Source organism: Poecilia reticulata, linkage group LG3, assembly GCF_000633615.1.
Source record: "Poecilia reticulata strain Guanapo linkage group LG3, Guppy_female_1.0+MT, whole genome shotgun sequence".
Lineage (NCBI taxonomy): Eukaryota > Metazoa > Chordata > Actinopteri > Cyprinodontiformes > Poeciliidae > Poecilia > Poecilia reticulata.
This window is the reverse complement of record NC_024333.1, coordinates 6,369,557-6,377,590: the sequence shown is the minus strand read 5'-3', so window position 1 is coordinate 6,377,590 and position 8,034 is coordinate 6,369,557.

Here is an 8,034-nt window from a genome sequence, read left to right as displayed (position 1 = left end):
AAAGTGTGACAAAAGTGGTTCAAACTGGCGATATTCTTCAAAATCAGCTCAAAATTTTTTAAATTAATAGTTGGCTTTAATTCTGAACTTTGACTGGGCCATGATGACGTAAGAATATGCTCCAAGCTACCGTTCCATTGTAGCTCTGCTTGTGTGTTTATGGTTGCTGGGAAAGCAGCGCTGGTCGCAGCTTCCCGTTTTTTCGAGTGTCCAACAGGTTTATTCAGCTCCATTCAGTTTTTCATTTCTCTGACCACATACCCTGTCCCTGCTGTAGCCTTACCATGATGATACCACCACCACAGAGCAATGCTGCTGTGGCTTGTTTAGGCTAATTTAGAGTTTATCTTTTCTTCAAAATGGCTTTCATCCTGACAGCGGTTTTAGACAGGCTAAAGTCAAGTATTCATGTTGACTGAACATCAGTGTGTCATCAGTATACAGCAGAAACACTGCGTGCAGCTGGGACACAAGTGCCAACAGGAGGTGGATATCAATATGTTCAGTTAAATTCCCATATTCTACCTGAAGGATAAAAACTGTTACAACTTGATTTACAAAACAAATTTCCAGAAATTGTTCATGTAAACAATTCTGCAAGGTAATTGTTTGATTTTATTAAACATTTTTATTTTAAATTGGAATACTTTCTTCTGCAATTGCTAAAAAAACAAACATGTTAACATATTAGCCATTTTTCTTTTTGTTGTTGTGTCTTTGCAATGGATGACTTTACTAAACACTGCATGTGTGTGTGTGTGTCAGCACCGCATTAAGTCCCGGTGCCGCCTGGTGACAGCGCAGTAGTGTTTACCCGGCCATTGGCTGAGGTGGTGGATGGATAATGATTTAACCATTGAAGATTAGTGAGCAGATGAATACAATGGAGAGGCTGATGGCTGCCTTGTTCTGTTTGCTCTGCCTCTACCGGGAACTCGACAGATCACACACACACACACACACAAATAGTTTAATCACCATCACCGAGCTCATGACACATGCACCTTAACTAGATGGAGACCTCAACTCCTGTGTGTGTGCGTGTGTGTGTGTGCGTGTTCATGTGTGTGTCACTGTGTGTGAACCTGCGCTGTGTAAACATGTCTGCAGTTTCGGCGGGAGGCTCTCCTGCCTTATCAGAATGCACAAACACACACTCGCACACACTCACACGGTCGCCATTCCCTCGCCCCTGAGCCTCCTCTCCTTTCTCCAGTGCTTCCGTCTCGTGCGCCATCGCTCTTTTCCACACCTCCGCCCCTGTTTTCTCGGTGATTTAGTGCTCCGGGCCCCTCCCTGTGCTGCGGCAGCACATTAAGAGCATTTAAACCGTGGCTGTTACTAAACAGGGGTCTTTATGGAGCCGATCCACACATCTAAAGCCCATTACAGCCACATCAAAGCAGGATAACAATGACTAATGAACAATAGATATCATGGGAGACTGTGCCAAATCAGTATTCACTGTTGCAGGGATGGTAGCAGAGTGTGTGGGTGAGGGTGTGTGTGAGTTTTTCTTTACTGCTCCACTGATTCAAGCTATCATTAATTGCTCTGTGTGTGTGTGCGTGCGTGCGTGCGTGCATATGTGTGTATCAACAGTATGTTTTTCACTGGACCTGTCCACATGCTTCTTATTTCTATGTGTGTGTGTGTGTGTGTGTGTTGTATTAATTTTTATATCCATGATATTAAAATTAACCACACACACTCATAATGGGAGAATCCTTATGCAAACACTGCTGTAATAGTCAATATGCAGGTAGGAGTGGGTGTTTATTGTATCGTTTATCATTTATCATGAAAAATTCCTTATAAGAATTTTGATGTATCGCTGCCTCAATAAATATCAATGAACAATAAAAAAATTTTTTAAAACTTACAATACTATCGGAACTGTTTTTTTCCTATTTTTTTTCACAGATTGTTCCACAGGAGCATTGATAAATATCGGTAAATTCAAAAGTAAGACTAAATGCAGTTCCTGTGTGACATAAACTACGCTTCTTTAAATAAGTGACGTCATAAAAAAGCTTTTTCCAAAGGGAATGTTCTTCCAAGAAAAATATTTATTTGTGTGGTACAGTTTCCTAAAAGAAGAAGTAATAAATAGTTTTTCTACCGATATTTTGATCGTGATCACGATACTACCTCAAAATATCACAATAAAATTCCAAGTCCATATCACCGGCCCCTACATGCAGCTTTAGTGCTCGCTGACCCCCGGACCAGCCTCTTCCCCTCTGCGTCAGAGCTTTGGATGTGAAAGAGCGCAGAAGTACTCTGTGAAGTGTCGAACGGAGAAGGTGGAAGTAGAGTCGGTAATCCCATAATGGCAGGTACACGATGACACAGGGGAACCTGTGTAATCCTCTTTTGGATGCAGCTATCATTGTCCATATCCCTGCCACTTTCCCTACTAATCCCAAACCCCACCCGACACCCCCGCTCGTTCCCCCGCCCCTCTCTGACACAGCTCTCGTAAAAGCACAGCTTTTCACGGATAACTTAGAGGAAAACTGGGCTTTTGCAAAATTCACGACATGCCTTGCGCCTAAAAACAAAAAGCTGAATCACAAACATCTATTTGACTGGCCTGATGAGAATTCATATTTCATAGATGAACACAAGTAGGTTTGGATTAACTCTGTTAATTAACTTGCCTACATTTTATTGCTGCACTAAAGTTACGGTAACAAGTAAGTAAACTTAATAATTGTATGTAAAAAAAAAAAAAAAAAAACACAAAAAACACAGACGTTAACTAATGCTTGATACATCTGATAAGTTTAACGGACAGAGCAATAAATAAATAAAACAAACTTCTAAGGAACTGGAATGTTTGGTGTACAGTAAGTGGTGGGAAATTACCACATTATCATTTCTCGTGAAATTTCTTGTGATAAAAATTTTTGATTTATCATCATAATAAATTTCACTTATTGATGGTGAATGTTTTTTTGTTTTTTTTTTTTGCTATTTTCTCCACTATTTCTTCCACAAGAGCATCAGTAAATTAATAAGTGATTAAATGCAGTTACTGGGTGCAACTAAGTGATATATATCACACTTTTTTAAAGAAATTGGTGTTCTGAAGATGCCTGTTTCAAATGGGAATGTTTTGTAGAAACATTGTTGTTATAATCTTTATTGTTATCACAATAGTACCACAAAAAATCGCGATAAAATTCCAGGTCCATATCGCTCACCACTAGTGTGTGAGTTTTAAATCAACAAAAACTGGTTACATTTAACCAGATTTCTAAGGTAGCTTTATTAAATTAATGACTCAAATAAATAAGATTTGAACTCCTAGGATAAATATTGATCTGTCCGTTTGATGCAACAGGCAGTATTTGTCAATTTACATTTTACCAATCAGCACAACGATCTGCATTATGGCAATTAAACATACTTAAACATTTCAGCCTCTCTACTGCCCACAACCAAAACAGCTGACTGAACCAAACTCTTTCAGTTAAAAAGTTAATAGAATTTTACTTTTTTTGTTTTTACATAACACTTACAGACTAATATGCGTGCTTTCCTAAAATTTTTATAGTTTTAGTGATGTTTACTTAAAATATCTTAAATACATTTTTAAACTATGTAAAAAAATAAGGTCTCAAAACCTGCTTTTCTGCAATTGAAGCATCATTTTCAGTTTATGAGCAACTCCTATTCCAATAGTTTTGTTGAATGGAGTCAAAAAGATTTTTTTTTTTTTTTGTACTTACGCAAAAGATTTCTAAAATCAGCAACCACTAGAGGAGCTTAATGTCTTCATTTCCTGACTAGATATGGCAAAAAAGTAAAAGAAAATGAAGCAAACAAAAGAAAAACTGTGAAAGTTTACTTGCGGACGTCCTCGTGAATAAACATAGTTTTGTTCACGGGCGTGAAGAGGAACGCAGCCTCTTGCTGACGTCAAATATAAAATCCTTTCCTTTTCAGTCTTATAGATTTTTTTAGACACCAGTAAAGGACAGCAGTCTCGCTGTAGCAACAAATTTCAGCCTTATCACCCGGTGCCTGTTCTCATGTAACCCCCAACAGACAGAAAGCTGATAATAGACGTGACGCTTCTTCTGCCGTACATGTGGCTGAAAGGAAACGCCTGTTAGGGATTATTATGACAGCTACAACTGTAATAAAACTCTTCGTTTTATGTATTTATTTTTTTTTATAAATTGTTGTTGTCAGGGTTTTTTTTATTGAAATATGCAACATATGCTGAAAGCTGTTTGAATGTGTTGCTCCATTTCGGAAAATGGACTTGAACTTGTTCAAATAAGGAAGTCGACACAGAAAAGCTAAAATATGCACAATACGAAGTACAGATCTGGAACAAACAGAAGAAAATCCCTGTTTCTGAAAAGCTGTTTAGAGTTGCTTTTGATAAGCAGTAAGTGGAATATTAATCAATATACTTTATGATGGCATCTGGACAAAATGTAATCTTTACTGCTAGCTTCATATTTGCTGTATTATGTCTTTACGGTGTAACGTACTTTGAACATCCTCGTTGCTGAAATGAGCTCTACAGACAAACCTGACTTTAAAAAACAGGATCTATGAATTAAAGATCCAGAGCAAAGGGTTACAGTGAATTACACACCTTTGTGTGTGTCTATAGCTTCTCTCAAAAGCCCATTAAATCTCATTTCAACCATTTTCAGACTCATTCCAATTCACCCTCTTTTATTCCAAATACTAACAAATGTAGGACTGTTTAAAGACCTCTGGTGGAAAGCATCCTTTTTCATTTTTTCTTTTTTTTTTTGGAGGGGGGGTGGGTATTATTTATCTAATAATCTCATCCTTGGTGTGACTCTGCCTCCGCGCTGACCACCAAGCCTCCAGGCCACGGGTCTGCTGACCCCCTCACCCCTGACCCTCTCAGCTGGTCAAACTCTAACCCTGGGACAGATGGATAACGGACTCTTTGCTTTATCTCCTCCTGAACACACTCTTCCTCCCTGCCCTCGCCGCAGCCTTTCATTTCACCTCTCGCTGCCCTCCTCTTTCTGTCTCTTCGTCCTCCCTCTCCCGCTCCTGATTACCTAAACTAACAGATCCACTCGTGTCCTAACCCCTCTGTTATACACTCCACTTTCAATTTTTACTTTCTCACCCCCCAACCTCCCCCCTGACACGTCTCACCTGTTCGGCTGCTCTTACGTCGCTGCTCTATTCACATGTTTACGCTTTCTCTTTTCTTTGTGTCCGTAAGCCGTCTTCCACCGAGCGTTTCCTTTCCAACTCTCCTGTTAGACACGTTCGGCATTTTGTCCATGCGACTTAGAAAAGAGTTTTTCGACATTTTGCCACGTCGATAAAAACAAACTGAACCATTTCATTTCGACAGAGAGCAGGGCATAATTGTGACATGGATTAAGGGAGGCAAAAAGGTTTTCATAACTTTTTTACAAATAAAAATCTTAAAAACTTCACTGAAAAAAAAAAAAGAGAATGCAGCTATGACTTTAAAGAAATTGCTTTAGTTGGGCCAAAGTAAGTGAAGTCATGGAAGTTATTATGTTTATGTTTGTTCACCTTTACATCTTCATAGGTTTACTTGGATAAACTCGAGTACTTTTGACCAATTAGCTCTTTGTTTTTAAGCTTTGAGCTTTACAAAACTCCAACTTAGTGTACATTTGTATTAAGGACTTTTACTCTTTTACACTGATCTGATGGGAAGAGTATGGCAAAACGACAAACCTACCAACATCCATCAACCTGATGGGCCAGAGTTCGCTGAATGTGGACCCTGGTATGGGCTAAAGCAAGTTTTGGTTCCCTACCCACACAAAGTTTATTTTGCCTTAAGCATTAGATCGATAGAAATCCCTACCCTTTAGTGGAAATGAACCAATTTAACACATCCGTCATCAATGGATTAGAGCAAACTGATTGTCCCTAGAGCTATGATGGCAGATTGTTCGAATTCTCACTTATCTTCGCCGAAACCGAACTGGAACGCTTCACGTTGAGCGAGCGGTTTTTATAAAAGTGCTGGTGAAGCACGACGTTTGGAAAGCAGCAGCTCAGGTGGCAAAATATGTCAACAAGTCACGCTCTAGTCCGGCTTTTTAGATAGAGGCCGAAGCTAAATGAGAGCAAGCAAGAGGCTCTGTTTGCAGTTTGCCACATGGAAACGGCAAACATGGAGGGAAAAATCCCTGACTGCAACGTCCCCACACTGAAACAGGGTGGTGGCACCGCCATCCTGTGGGTCCTTTTTCTCCAGCTGGAAGATATGAATGTGGCGTTAGCATAAAACGGGGTAATTCTGGCTGAAAATCTTTCGGAAGCTGCAAATGACTTGAGTCTGGGACACAAACATGAAGGAAGAGCAATAGAGTGATTTAGTCCAATGCATATTCCCACTCTAGACCGAAATCCAGCTTGGAATCGGTATCAAGAGAACTGCTGTTCACAGATGCTTTCCATCTGATCTGATTGAACTAGAGCTGTTTTACAAATAAAAACAGAGGGGAGGAAATGAAAATTCACCTCTGCGGACCTGCAGAACTGTCAGAAACAAACAAAAGGTCTTAGTAAAACCCTGAAGCAGCATTCGGTTTTTATGCTCCACTTATCTGGAACAACGTTCAAGAAAACTGCAAAACAGCCGAAAACCTGAGTTCCTTTATATCGAGGCTAAAAATCCACCTTTGATTCATAACGACTGGAACATTGATCAATATGTTTGATGTATATTTTTGCCTGATGATTTTGATTGAATTGGTTACCATTTATGTCGTAAGTCACCTTGAAGGAAAGTCAAATAAACTTGACTTGACTCAGATGTGTGCAAACAGGCACACTTTTCAGATTTTCATTTGTAAAAAGTTCAAAAAGGTAGCGCCTTTTCTTCCACTTCACAATTATGCTCTATAGTGTCTTGGCTCAAAGCCACACAAATATCACACTTGAGTTTTGTAGCTACAACCTGGAAAAATGCAAATAAATAAAATCCAGAGGTTACTAATACTTTTTGTGACCGAAAGCTTAAACTGAGCTGGAGGAGATCTATCATGAAAACAATGTTTTTTATGAATTTATTCTTTCTTTTTTCTTTTGCACTAACAGCATTTGAAGTCACCTTTTTATCCTGAAATAATCCACATTTGTGGCGCCACCCATAACAATTGGGTGAAAACGCCATTAATTCACAAGATTTTAACTGTCAAAATACTTTCTTGAGATTATTATTATTTTTTTATTATTCTTTTTATATATATAAAAGAGCCTGAGCGGCCACCCCGCGGTGTTTAAGTTCTAAATAATTTTCCAGGAACCTTTATCTCCTTCCATGTTTTTATCCCCTCTCCTTTCCCTGGACTAATATATGAGGCCATTATAAACATTTATGCAGCCCCAGAAGCTTCCCGTGCCAAAGGGGCTGACGCTCAGGCGGATCGAACCTTTCGATTGATACTGAAACAATTTGCATACTGATTCTCTTTCAGAGCGCACGGATCCATAACAACACCGCTCGGCTATTCAAATGCGCCTGCACCGAGAAGGAACGGAGAGCAGCGCGGACTGCGGCGCAGGGGAGAAAATAATAATAATAAAATAGAAATAAAAAAAACCTCGGACTTTATCCATGTTATTGCGGGACGGGAGGATTTTTTTTTTTTTTTTGGAAACCCGCGCGGCGTTTGCAGGGATCTTTTACCGCGGACTGGATTCGGGACGCTCCGGAGGAGGAGGAGAGGATGGAAACCGAAGGAAGCCGCAGCAGGACTAAAAGGAGGAGGAGGAGGAGGAAGATGAGGGGGAACGCGTAAACATGCAAAAAGACACAAAAAAAAGATAGAAATGCGCACAATACGGACTACATTTGCTTTTTTGTGTGTGATTTTTCTTTCTTTCTTTCTTTCTTTCTTTGCCTGCATATATGTTGGAATTAAAGTGTTCGTGTGAAAGTGGCGCTGCCGCTCTGCGCGCTGGGAGGATGATGAAGACGCATGACAGGAGTGGGATCCTGCGGTAAAGTCGGGGATGTGGAGAGGGGGGTGT